This window comes from Ictidomys tridecemlineatus, chromosome 9 (assembly GCF_052094955.1).
Source record: "Ictidomys tridecemlineatus isolate mIctTri1 chromosome 9, mIctTri1.hap1, whole genome shotgun sequence".
Taxonomy (NCBI): domain Eukaryota; kingdom Metazoa; phylum Chordata; class Mammalia; order Rodentia; family Sciuridae; genus Ictidomys; species Ictidomys tridecemlineatus.
In genome coordinates this window covers 31,063,380-31,077,778 of record NC_135485.1, presented here as the reverse complement: position 1 = coordinate 31,077,778, position 14,399 = coordinate 31,063,380, and the positions used below count along the sequence as shown (strand labels likewise).

Below are 14,399 nucleotides of genomic sequence, written 5' to 3'. Positions count from 1 at the left end.
TAACTCGATAGGGAAGCTATCAGATATAAAATATAAAATGTCATATAAAAGCAGTTTGAAACATAAAAGTTTCATTTTTCATCTGTATCACCATTTTTGGAAGTTTAAACAGAACACTGAAGTCTACTTACTCTATCCTTTGTATAGCAAGAACATGATTATTCAGATGTTAAAAGTGCATTGGAAATTTACAGAATAGCCCATCCCCACATACAAAAAAACATGATCATTGGCCTGGGGATATAGCTCAATTGGTAGAGTGCTTGCCTTGCATGCACAAGGCTCTGGGTTCAAATCCGATCACCACAAAAACAAATAAATACCTGACCATTAACTTTTAATCCCAGCATGTTCTTGAGAATGGGGACACTTGAAATTACTATCCTATACCAAATAGTTCCTGGGTGGGAAGGTGTGCCAAGAAGGCAACCCTGAAAATGAGGGAGGGATGTGTCATTTAGATGCGCAGCTCACCAAGCACAGGTGACCGAACTCAGGTGTGCACTGGTTGGATTGTCCCAGACCGCCCCTCGGTCCCTGTGTACCTCCCACATTCAGGTGGTACCCGTGTGTGAGATTAAACCAAGCATACTCAGGATGGAAGGTTCACTGTTGTTGGCAAATGGATTCTTCTTTTCGAAGTCAGGCTTTGTTGTTGTTGAGAAAATCTCTACATGGCCAAGTTTCTTTGGAGGCTACGGAGACGGATTTCTCTTTTCCGACTTTCTTAAACCTCCCTAAGTTAGAAGTTCATCTCCTTGCCCACACAAGTCCATTCCTCTTTGTATTTGGCTAATCTTGATCTTATTTGAAAAGAACTTATCCAGAACACAATTTCTTTATACAGGATGAAATTTCTTTCAGTAAGACAGGTTGGATGCAAGTATATAATTAAAAATCTTTCATCTGGGTTTTACAAAATTTGTGACTGTTTTAGCCAGTAAAAGCAAATTTTATTGGCCTCTGTAATGGGTTTATATACTTTAAACATCTTCTTGGGACTGTATTCATTCTTGAAGTGTGAGATACAAAATAATTTCAGTGTTTTGGCCACATAACCAGACCTATTAATACCTTGTGGATTCACATGTGAAATTAAGATGGGAATAAAAGGAGGATTTTCCTACCAAATGCAAAATATGAAAAAAGTAAAAATTATTCTGTTCTAATTCTACTGTCTACAATTAGCACCCTTTCAAGTGTTGGCATTTTTTCCTTCTCATCTTTTATGTAGATACATACTTTTATACAGAATTGGGATGATAGTAATTGCTTTATCATCTGCTTTTTCACTGTATACTGCTTAAAAAAAGTTTCCCATTTTATTAAGTATTATACACATTTTAAAAACTTTATCCATCATTGGACATTTAAGTTTTTAGATTGTTTAAGATGTTATTACTTATAATAGAAACTTCCTTTGTATATATATATCTTTATGCATATCTTAAAAACTTTTAAAGAAAATTCAGATTTTTTAATTGAAAGATTTTAAGGAATGAAAAATAAATCCATTCCTTTTTAAAATTCTTTTTAGCAGTATGGATAACCTCATTTAAACATCATTAGATAATTTCTTTAAATTTTTTCACACAATTGAAATTGACCCATAACTGTTCATTCTTGGTAATTATAAGCATTATGAATTAAAATATTTCTAAAATTGTATTACATTATAGTAATAATATAGTGCTACTCACAAATGTAAAGACAAAATATGAAAAAAAATCACAATTTAATCACAAGCATCTGTGTAAACACTAGTTATTGTCTAGTCAGCTCTGCTAAAATACCATATACGTAGTTCTAAAAACCACCATACTATGTAAAATCACAGAGTAAAACCCACAGCTCTTATGAGAAAAATGGAGTTGGCAATACAATACTCAAAAACTATCAGTGATAAAAAAGAGATGATAACTAAATTAAAAATTGTGCAAATCCGACATGATGAAGATTAGGGCCTACTTTTTCTTCTGTTAAGACACAGGGTTTCTGGTTTAATTCCTACGTCCTTGATCCACTTTGAGTTGAGTTTTGTGCATGATGAGAGATTTTACTTTGTTGCATATGGATTTCCAGTTTTCCCAGCACCATTTGTTGAAGAGGCTATCTTTTCTCCAATGAATGTTTTTGGCACCTTTGTCTAATATAAGTTAATTATAATTTTATGGGTTAGTCTCTGTGTCCTCTATTCTGTACCATTGGTCTACTAATCTGCTTTGGTGCCAATACCATGCTGTTTTTGTTACTATTGCTCTGTAGTATAGTTTAAGATCTGGTATAGTGATGCCACCTGCTTTACTCTTCCTGCTAAGGATTGCTTTAGCTATTCTGTATCTCTTATTTTTCCAGATGAATTTCATGATTGCTTTTTCTATTTCTATGAGGAAGACCCCAACTTCCTTAATAAGACTCCTATAGTGCAAGGATTAAAATCAAGAAATCAATAAATGGGATGGATTCAAACTAAAAAGTTTCTTCTCAGCAAAAGAAACAATCTGTGAGGTGAATACAGAGCCTACATCTTGGGAGCAAATTTTTACACCTCACACACCAGATAGAGCACTAATCTCTAGGGTATATAAAGAACATGAAAAGCTAAACACCAAAAAACAACTCAATAAATAAATGGGCCAAGGATCTGAACTGACACTTCTCAGAAAAGGATATACAATCAATCTACAAATATATGAAAAAATGTTCATCATCTCTAGCAATTAGAGAAATGCAAATCAAAACTACTCTAAGATTTCATCTCACTCCAGTCAGAATGGCAACTATTATGCATACAAACAACAATAAGTATTGGCCAGGATGTGGGGGAAAAGGTACACTCATATACTGCTGGTGGGACTGCAAATTAGTGCAGCCAATATGGAAAGCAGTATGGAGATTCCTTGGAAAACTAGAAATGGAACTACCATTTGACCCAGCTATCCCACTCCTTGGTTATATCCCCTCAAACCAGCACACTACAGTGACATAGCCACATTAATGTTTATAGCAGTACAATTCACAATAGCTAAACTGTGGAAGCAAACTAGATGCCCTTCAGTAGATGAATGGATAAAAAAAAAATGTGGCATATATATACAATGGAATATTACTCAGCAATAAAAGAGAACAAAATCAAGGCATTCGCAGGTAAATGGATGGTGTTGGAGAAGATAATGCTAAGTGAACTTAGCCAATCCCAAAAAGCCAAATGTTTTCTCTGATATAAGGAGGCTGATTCATAGTAGGGTAGGGAGGGGGAACATAGGAGGAATAGTCAAACTCTAGATAGGGCAGAGGGGTGGGAGGGGAAGGGAGGAGGCAGGGGGTTAGAAATGATGGTGGAATATGATGAACATCATTATCCAAAGTACATGTATGAAGACACGGATTGGTGTGAACATGCTTTATGTACAACCAGAGATATGAAAAAATGTGCTCTATATGTGTAATATGAATTGTAATGCATTCTGCTGTCATATATATATATATAAAATAATAAGTAGTAGCAAAATTTAATCAAATGGGTAAGGAATGTATAACACAATAAAATTTGGTATTTTACTTTGGAAAAGTCCTGACATTTGCTTATGAACTTGGCACCTTGAAAGGTTGCAACTTGTGAATTACTATGAAGTGTGGGTAAAATAGGTGTCCTGAAATAGGATGGAGAGTTGAGATATCAGGTATGCATGGGTGTGGCTCATGCCATGTGGGAAACTGAGTTCACTGGTAGATGTTTGAGGCATTGGGTGTATCCTCATGCAACTGGGTTCATCTAGGTATAGCCTTCCCAATTAGTGTTTCTTGCAATGAAGTCATGCATAAATATTGAAATATGAATTATGTTTAGATTGTACTCTTGGCACACATGCACATGCTATAGCAAAACTGAGAGTGCTGTGTACAGATAGATACACTGAGCTCCAGGGAAGAACTGATATACAAAATTCCCTTTCCTATCCTAAATAGATTTAACGCACTAAAACACTTAGAGAACAATGTGGCGTGAGAGTCAGCACTGTGTAAATGCTGACAGTAACAATGACACTGATTAAAAAAATTATGCTTATTGGTATTGGTGGGTCTATCTGCTTTGTAGTTATGATTGCTTGATGTAACAGTACTCCTACCTCTTTCTAATACACTGATTTCTTAATGTCTCCAGGCTTGTAATTGAGCTTATTATGCTTTTTGGAATTCATCTAATGTAAGGCCCAGAATGAGAGAGCCCAAAGGACCTGCACACTTTAGGTTTAGGGGTGGAGCTCAGGGGTGGAGCATTGCCTAGTACTTGCAAAGTCAGATCACCAGCACTGCAGAGGGAAGAAGGAAGGAAAAAAAAAAAAGGGAAAGGAAATATAGACAGGGAAGGAGGAAAATTTTGCTACTACTTATTATTTTATATATATGACAGCAGAATGCATTATAATTCATATTACACATATAGAGCACATTTTTCATATCTCTGTGGCATCTGTTTTAGCCTTCTCAAAGTAGTTTATCTTATTAATGAGTTACCTACGTATTTATTTGCAGGATTGTTGGAGAAATATTTTATGATTTAAGTGAGGTTATTAATCATACAGAAATTTTAGGTTTTCTATTTTCTTAGGAAAAACAATTCTCCTCTAATTCCCGCTGCAAAGATGAATTATGCTTAAATTCATACATCTGAAGAGTGATTAGAGGTTGATAATTTTCTTTGTTGTTATTGTTCACTTCAATTCACAACCACTTCTGTGTTCATGAAATGAACTCATCTTGGTGGGCAGGGGCTGGCAAGTGTGATTTCAGAACTCCCCTCCCTCCCTCACGAGTGACAGTATAATTAGAAGTCCAGATCCTCCCTCTGTTCCTTTTTATGACTCCCCGAGAAAGACATTTTCAACATGAGCAGTTGCCAAGAAGCCTTCCGAGTTCTGCATTAGGAACTTTAATAAGATGACAGATCAAAATGCCACCTAGATTTAGAAAGCCTTGTTAATCTATTATGGAAGAAAGATAGCCTGCGCATCTCATCATTGAGGTATTCCGACGGAATCTTTAATTATAGATAGTCTGAATAGAATGGGGTATTTTGATTTTTAATTTCTAATCTGACTTTGAATTTCAAATTTTTGTCTCTCCACAATTTATAGATGTATTTGGGCTGCCTGACCGCCTTGGGTGATTGCTATTAATTAACAGACTTTGTGGGGAGAAAGGAGCTTGCCTTCTGAGCTCTGAACCAAAGATCTGGGAAAAGTAAGTAATTCTTAATTCGTAGTTAAAAATTCTGTTACACTTCTTTCAGAAAGTTACCAATGGGGCTATGGCTTTTCTACTTTCTTTCATGCCCAGCTTAGTAAATTTTATGCTTTTATGGATTTGAAATGTGCCAGGGACTTAGGAGACCTCTTTATAAAAACTTCGAAGAGATTAGGATGCTTTCTGTATTGTTCCATCTTTTGGGTTCATATAGTGAGTCTCAAGGTTGCAGTCAAACCTTTGTAAGATTTATAGTTGATGATTTAAACTGAAATAAGACAGTGTAATACAGCATGAAACAAAAGTGAGTCCAGTTTTTGGAGCTACAGGTGTGTTAGACTTGGAGGCATTTTGAGTAGGCCCTTTGGTTTTGGGTTTTTAGAGTAAAAATGAAACCTACTTATTTCTTTCCTTGTCTAAACAGGAGAACAAGACATGGCTAGCTTGTCTCATAAATCCCTTATGCACCTTGGTCTTGAAAGAACTGATGTACCTCTCAGTTTTAGTATTTTATAACTTTTGAGGGACTCTTAAGACCTTGTCATTGAGATACCTGTGTGAGTGCTTTTGCTGTCCTCCTCCTTTCTTCCTCCTTCCCTGTCTCTATTTCCTTTCCCTTTTTTTTTTTTTCCTTCCTTCTTCCCTCTGCAGTGCTGGTGATCTGACTTTGCAAGTACTAAGCAATGCTCCACCCCTGAGCTCCAGCCCTAGAGCTTTAGCTGTCTTTTTGAGAAAAAATTACTTTGGACCAGAAAGTTCAGTTTTATTCCCTGATCTTTGGAAAAGGTAAAATGAGACTTAAAGATAATCAGGTCATTTTACTTTTTTGTAAGTACAGCTTCAAGGTATTAAGGATCCAATGCCTGTAAGAATATATGCAAAACAAAAGATGCACACAAGCATACCCATCTCCTTCCTGGAATGTTCCAGAAACAATATTATTGTTAATAGAAGCTGTTTTCCCATTAAATTACTAGATTTCTAAACTTGCCTTTTGAGTCATCTCCATTTCTGACAATGTAAATGAGCTACTTAAAAAACATGTTTAAGGTGCTGGGATTGTGACTCAGAGGTAAAGTGCTCACCTAGCACACACGAGGCCCTGGGTTCGATCCTCAGCACCACATAAAAATAAATAAATAAAATAAAGATATGTGTCCACCTATAAGTAAAAAATAAATATTAAAAAAAAGACAAAGCAAAGCAGAAAAGAACTTAAGGCATTTTATGATCACATTAAATAGTAAAAGCAAATTTGTAGGTTTTATTAGACTATATTCACTACAACTCTAATTAAATTGTGTATTTTGTGATAATAGTATAAACTGATTTGAAGGTTATCGAAATATTTGTAATGAAAAAATATATGCATTTGTGTATGTATATGTGTATGTGTATATATATATATACACACACATATATATATATAAATATATGCACATACATAGACATGAATATAATTTCTAAGGTCTGTCAATACTGCTAAAATATAATTGCAGAGAAAACAAGGACTTGAAATTATATACCAAAGCCAAGCTTTTTGTTTTAGTAAAATTTTGTAATAGTGAAAGATTGTCAGTGGAATTCTTAAAATTATAGGAATTTGGTTGAATTTTGTTATCTTTAATCACATACTAATCTTGCAGTAAAGGGAATTCTTTGTTGGTACTTATTATTCCATCTTGGAAGGATATTTGAAAGAGACTTATGTTGGGAGGCACTGATTCATCCCCAGAGGTAGAATGAAAAAGGCAATCGACTTGCTCTCTGGACTTCAGGACCTGGTAGTTGCAGTGCGTTTAGAGAGGAAATATACCTTGTTCTAAAAAACAAGTTCCTCAAACTGCCTTTCAAATAATTCAGTACTTCTTTAAAATTCAGTATGGCCCCTAGGGAAACAATTTCCTTCCATTATATCAAAATATTCCCTTTTGGGACACTTGGTGGCATGTTGTAAAAGTTAGGGTTCCATTTTCTTGAGGTGCGGCATCTGTGGGGCTTTTGTTCATAGTGATTGGCTAAAGACATCCCTGCATAACCCGAGGGATGGTGGCAGAAAGGCCCCTGCTTACCAAAGTCGATGTTGTAAATGAATGCTCATGTGCATGGAAGGATGTTCACCGTTCACCCTTCAGTTAGAAATAAAAACAAAACAAAACGGAAGGTTAAAGCACAAAAGCATCCTGCACACAAATCTAGTTCTGAAGAACTTGTTACATGGAAGTTAACATGAAGGGACTGGGAGGGGAAGGGGGGAGTCCTTTTAGAGATTTATTAAAGTCACGAGAGAATATTTCTGACAGTGCTTTAAAACGTATATAAAACATTGAACGGTATCCGTGGTTTCCTTTTGGCAAAGCAAACACACAACTTTAGAGAAAATGTAGGACGGACCCAAACAATACCCGCACTTCCTTATAACTCCCTTTTCCTTAATCACATATGCATTTTCAAAGTATTCCTTATTTTGAGTATTTTACTTAATTACTGAAGGTAGATTTTTGGAAACTTGAGTCTATAATTATTTGCCATGGATTTTTTTTTTTTTTAAGAAGTAAAAAAATACTGTTTTCTATTCAATACATACCTATGCTTGTTTTTAAGTACAAATTGTTCGGTAGTAGTGCTACAAATTGGTAACCCATCTTTTCCACTTAACAATAAATAATGATTATCCATGTTAATAAACATTTACCTGCAACATCACTTTTAGTGAAAGAAAAATAATTGGATCTTAGCCTTTTGTTTATTTTGAGGCTATCCTAATTTTCAGAAAGGAGTTACAAATATGTGAAATGTGCAGTGTAGGTTTTTCATCTAATAAAGAACTGAATAGGGTCCATCTCTTCAGTGTTTACTATAACCAGACAGATTCTAAACTGGAGGTTTATGGGCCTAAGTATGTGTCACTGGCTGATAGATTCTGTATATAAAGCTTTGTGTCTTCTGTGGTCCCTTTGGTACATTTCAGGAATTCAGGTGACATTCTCCTTCTTCCTAGCTGTATTAGTTAATATTCCTATACCTAAGAGGAGTCTTACCCACATTATTTTCTCTCCAAAGACACTCATAATGACTCAGATGAAATTTTGGGCACAGAAGGAACATTTGATAGACATTAGATATTATTTATGGAGCAAATTGCAGTCCACATTCATTGGAGATGCAGAATATTCTACAGACCTTACATGTTTTCTCAATTTTTTAGTTCATTTACTAAATTAGTGTTTGTTGGACAACCACTGTTTCAGGTACCATTTCAGGAACTCATTCAAAGATGAACAAGACACTTGTGAAGGAGGAAGAAGCCAGTCTGGCAAGTTAGTGAGACCCTGTCTCCAAGAGCTCTTCTACTGAGCTACACCCCCAGCCCAGAGCGATGATTTTGAAACCTGTGTATACATAATGTAAAATCATAGTTTCTTCTAATAGAATAGTTTCTTAGTTTACATGGTACAATCAAATAAGTTATGATAATAGTTTTGTATACCTAGTCCATTGGGAATTTAGGTAGAGTAATCCTAGTACAGGTGGGCGCCCCTTTTGCTCAGTTAACCTTTTTCAGACGTCAAAGTTGCCAGTTTGTAGGGCAGAATTTAATGCTGCTGTATTTTGACCATGCTTATCCCAGGACAACCTTGGCTGCATTTAAACCAGAGTTCGTGTTTTCTTGTAACTACTGCATCTACTCTCTTGAACCATGAGGGATGGTTTAGGCTTCTCTTCAAGCTCTGTATCCCTGTAGAGTAGGAAGTGATGGGCTTTAAGAGAATGGGAAAGATTATTGGAGATCAACATTGCCTCTGGGCTTTGGAAAACTCTAGGTTTCTTTCATTTTCCAGGGGAGCGGCAGGGGGCTGAGAAAGGAAACCAAACCCCAGGGAGTCTAGTTGCTTGTCTAGGCTGCTTTTACTGGAAGAGAGGAAAGGAAGGGCCTCTGGATAGCTCTTGAAGCCTCAGAAGACAGAGTTCAGGTGTTATGGAAATAGAACACAGGGGGCTTCTTAGAAGAGAAATAGGAGCAGAGTGGGTCTCTTAGGATATCCCTGCACAGCAAAAACAAGTTTATTTTTTCCATAAATTTGAAGTTGCACAGAGACCTGTGATATTTCTCTCTTTCCAGATTCTCCAGTTTGAATTGTTGGAAGAGTAAGTACGGTTAGATGAAAACACTGTGGAGATAAATATTATTCTTGTAGTCTGTGGTGGTTTAGTTTTGCACTTTAAAGGCAAACTTGGCCTGTGCATTCTTGGCTGTGAAAAGCAGAAGCTGTCAATAAATGCTGAGTTTAAAAACCATTTCTAGCTTGCCTTCCCTCACTGTGTGTGATCCCTGCAGAAAACCTTCAGTCTGCTGTCAGCTATAATCCCTTAATACTTTGGTTTAAAGAAGAAGGTCAGATTGGATTGTGCACCTTTCCCTTTTACTTGTGAACTAATTGTTGTTTTCTTGCATTTAAGGCAGATGTTAAGCTCTTCCTTTGATGTTTAACAGCAGACAGACTACAGTAGTGCATTCCAACCATTGATGCCTGTCTGTTGCTTACATGAGGATCAACTTTGGCAAATTAGATTTTGATAGTTATATTTTGTTCTGCAACTACAGAACAGAATGATCATTTGTGTCATTCAACAAATGTTAAGTGGGTCCCTGTCTGGCCTTTTATGGGAGTTATTTCAACAAAACCTTATGAACAGTATCTTATTTTATAAGTAAGAAAACTGAGGCAGAGAGTGATTAGAAAACCTGCTTAAGGTCATATTGACTGGGGATTTGGCCGACCTCAAATCTTTTACTACAATGGGGCTGCCTTTTACAAGGAGATAATCAATGGAGCAAAGATGTTGAGGAGTTGGCATCAAGACAAAAGTAGTTGACCATGAGCCCTTATTTATTTCATTTAATCAGTAGATATTTATTGTTTGTTTGTGCTAGATGCTCTGCAAGGTGCTGATGATTCAGTGGTGGATGACATCATTCCTCACCAGCCTCAAGGTGGAACTAGGGATGCGAGAAAGAGCATATGATGTGTTGCTCTCCCAGAGGTCACAAGGTCTTGGTTGGGAGAACTTATGTACAGTTTAATATGTAGAAAATTTTGTCACTTTAACAAATGTTGCTTAATTTCTTCATTCTTTTACATCAGTTGATACAAATGAAGAGAGAATGGGCTTCATTAGAATACTTGGCTGTTGTCCATCTTGCATGAACTGCTTAGGGCATGCAGAAGTGGAGGTGGGAGCAAAACTCTATTGAGTTTTAAACCATATCTAGCAAAGAGAAAATTTGGGCAGTTACCTGGCAAGGAATGTGTCTAATTCAGCTTTGGATTCCCCCTTTTACGTAAGAAGTAACAGTATTGTACCTGGTTCATTGCAAGTACCACTAACTCTGGTTTATTGGCTCAGTGGTGGGAAATAAAGAAGTATGGGGAAAGAAACTCCATGGGTTGGGGATATGTTCAGGTAGCATCAAGGAAGAGTGTGAGGATGGCAATAAAATAAAACAACGATTAAGCCAGGATGCATGGCATACAGCAGGCCTCATTTGCTTATATGCAGTTTTTAGGGGAGGAGGAACAGGGTTCAGGTGACCCAAAAGTGTCGTTGGATATTGATGCTTCGGGAGAGCCTACAGCCTTCCTTTGACCTTCTGATTCAGTCTTGCGATTTCTGTTCACAGAGAAGCCTCTGTGCCCCTTCCCCACCATTATCTTTATTTCATTTTTTTGAGACCTGGAAGGGTAGTATTTGGTTTCTTAACAAATCAAGTGACATAGGTGCTGGCTTTCTGTGACAATCCTAGCTCCGCCTGCTGTTCTGGTTATCACTTTTGATAATGCCCCTCTCAGTGTCAAAAGTGTCCTGGTTTAGGAGATGAATGGCTATCCTACTAACAAAGGAATTTCATAGCATTCTCTATCTTTAAAATAGATCTTGATGGCATTCAAGCTGCTTTTGATGAGTTAATGTGGATCAGTAAAATGACATCAGATGTCTGATGTCTTACCATAAGTAGCAGAAAGAGAAGATGAGCAGTAGCTGAAAAGAGATGCAGAGAAAAGCCATTGCTTTCAACAAAATGAACTTTAATTACAGGTGGTTGCTGGTGTAGTCACGTGAGAAGGGCACTTAGAGGTTATCAGATGATTGGTGGCCTTTGGGGAATTGCACCTCCTTGGAGAAAATCTTATCATTAGTTTTGATGTAGAGTTTCGGGGTTTCCATAGCACTGGTAATTTACATCAGATGCCTTTTGGTTTATGTTCTCTGTGTAAAGTAAAAGAAATAATCTCTTAGAACAAAGATTTTACTAGCTTTCAAGAAATGACCAGAGGGAAAACTGTTCAGCTCAGATTTTTCCCTTAAATCTTCTGATAATTTTCTATCTTTTGGTGAAAATAGTGACATGTTTTAATCAAATGAGATTTTCACCTGGAGACTACAAGGGCATTAATACCATGTATGTTGGAGTTTTCTCATAGTAAATAGGGTTAAGTTTCCTTTATAGTTCATAAAACTGGATTTGACAAGAAAAACTGGTGTTTTCTCATACAAATAGATGTAAAAGCTTGAAGGAATGCCTGACAGTGACTGCAGATGAGACTTGCATGCAGGGGTAAAAACACATTTCTGATCATTCTTTTACACATTCACATTTTATGAGATAGTGATGCATTTACCTTGAGGTCCCATGTTACTGGTTTCCTGCAGTGTTATCTTTCAAAGGAGGGTGTGTTTCCAGTATTAGAGGGACTGTTTCTAAGTACTCCTAAAATTCCCCTCACCTTGACGGTAACTTCTGGCTCTGCCACTGGCTATCCATGAGTGAATGAGTGCTTTCTCTGAGCCTCAGTTTTTTAGCCTATACAATGGACATAAGGATGTCTGCTGCTTAGATTATTGATATTTATTTATTCCTGAATCTGTGTGAACATAAGTGTAGGATATAAAGTGGGAATTAAGAGCAGATGCTCTGGATGGAAAGAAACGCCTTGGGTCTGGTTAAATTGAATGCTCCTTCCTCTGAGATGACCAGGAAGAGGAATCATCTTCATATGAGACTAGCCCTTTTGCTTTGACTCCTGTCCCAAAGGTTCTCCTTTCCTTTGGGGTCCTTGCTAGTAATCATTGCTACCAGTACAGTGAGAGCTCTTTGGGGACTTAGTGTTTGTTCCCTTTTTCCATTCCACCTGTCTTTTGGAAATATGTCTTTAATTCCCTGCTGAACATAGAAGTTGAGTTATGGCTTTCAACAAAACTCTGAGAGCCCCCTAATATTGACTATTAGAAGCCAGGAGTGTTGACACACGCCTGTAATCCCAGAGACTCGGGAGGCTGAGGCAGGAGGTTTGCCAGTTCAAACCCAGCCTCAGCAATTTAGCAAGGCTAAGCAACTCAGCTGGACCCTGTCTCATAAAATGTAAAACAAAAGCTTGGAATGTGGTTTGGTGGTTAGGTGCCCCTGGGTTCAATCCCAGACCAGTTGGATGGTTTGGGCACACTATCCAACTCACCCTCTTTGCCAGGTATGACTGTCAACAAATAAAGATGTAAAATTCAGATGTCAAAGAGATGTTAAGGCTCTGGAAAGGGGGGTGATCTTTCTTCCTTCTACCAAGTTCTTTCTGCAAGTTCCCATGTCTTAAATTTCAGGATCTGCCTCTTCCTTGGACAATTGACAGTGGGAAGGTCACCTCTTGCAGGGCAGACCCCAACCCCTTTCCATTCAGATGGGACAGCAACAGCTACAGCTGTCTAAAAAAGTTTTAGTACAAATGCTTCCTGTATAACACTGGGAATTTTCTTTCCTAGGACAGTGGTGAGCGGGTTTAACCTTATCAGGCAGGCACTGATACGATGAAGCATCGTCAAGAAGGTGTGATGTGTGGACTTTTCCTACCAGGAGACTAAGGTGGTGCTTCCAAATGTGAGTTCAGGAGTCTTCCTAGAGAAGCTTGAGGAACATGGGGAACCCTGAGTGCCAGGCCTAGTTTTGCCATCTGCTTATATGACCTGGGGCACACCAGAGGGTTCTTCCTGGGGACCTCATTTTCTTGTCCATGAAATGAGTTTCACATATACCATAACTTTTTTAGGTCCTTATCAATCAAGAATTATATGAATCTAGAATAACTGCTGGAAGTATGTAGTATAGTTTTTTTTTTTTTTTTTAACAGATTCAACCTGTCTGTATCTAACGCTGGGAGTTCCCATTCTTAACACCACCTTGGCTTGTGAATATAGCCGTTTTGTGGAGACTTGGCATCAATGGCTGGCAGAGGTCATTCAGCCCATTCTTTAATACTATGCTGTTCTTTTGGTGTCTTGAATTTCAGTGGCAGACTTGTTTTCTGATGCTAGGAAAAACTCAACAGGTCTTCCCCATGATTGCCTTGTCAAGTATCTTATGGTTTTTGATGCTGATACAATTGAATTTGTTATTGTTACTGTTTAGATATTAGGTGTCCCTAAGAAGCTCATGTGTGAGCCAATGCAAGAAAGTTTATAGAGATGAGGTGATTAGGTTAGATAGAGGTTTAACCTGGTCATTGCATTGATCTCCTGATAGGGATTAACTTGTGATAAGTGTAGGCAGGTAGGGTGTGGCTGGAGCAGGTGAGTCCCTGGGGACCTACCTTTGAGGTGTATATTTTGTCCTTGTTGAGCAGAGCTCTGACTCTGCTTCCTGATGTGGCGTCCTGAGCTACTTTCTTCTGCCACACTCTTCTCCCATGATGTCCTGGCTCACTTCAGACCCAAGAGAATAGAGTCGGCTATTTAGGGACCGAGACTTGTGAAACTGTGAGCCCCAAAATAAACTTTTCCTCTTCTGATTGTTCTTATCAGGCCTTTTGGTCAAGGCAGGGAAAAAGCCAATAAAACAGTTATCTTACATTGCTTTTCTGATTATTCACTAATAGTGTGTAGAAATGCAACTGATTTTTGTCTGTCAATCTTGTATCTTGCAATATCTCTGAATTCATTTACTTTAATGGGTGGGTGTGGGTGGGTGTAACCTTTGGAGTGTTCTACATATGAGGTCATGTGATCTGAGAAGAGCAATAAGTTTTCTTCTCTCCAGTTGGATGCTTTTTATTTCTTTTTCTTGCCTAATTGCTCTGTGTTCCAGTTTTATGTTGGAAAGAAAT

The 14,399-nt window shown here is 37.6% G+C and overlaps 1 protein-coding gene across 16 annotated transcripts in view; it reads left to right on the top strand.

Annotated features, from left to right (window-relative positions):
- Apbb2 (amyloid beta precursor protein binding family B member 2) overlaps window positions 1-14,399 on the top strand; it is a 388,124-nt gene that overhangs the window by 152,491 nt on the left and 221,234 nt on the right. For 10 of the 16 annotated variants that reach the window (XM_078021224.1, XM_078021225.1, XM_040292516.2 and 7 more), the window contains one exon: window positions 5,139-5,244. The exons of 2 other annotated variants lie outside the window; for them this stretch is intronic. The gene's annotated coding sequence lies outside the window, so the exon portion shown is untranslated. Of the gene's footprint in view, window positions 1-5,007; window positions 5,027-5,138; window positions 5,245-13,062; window positions 13,178-14,399 lie in introns of those variants that run through there. 4 more of the 16 variants (XM_078021223.1, XM_078021228.1, XM_078021235.1 and 1 more) reach the window with 2 other exon arrangements.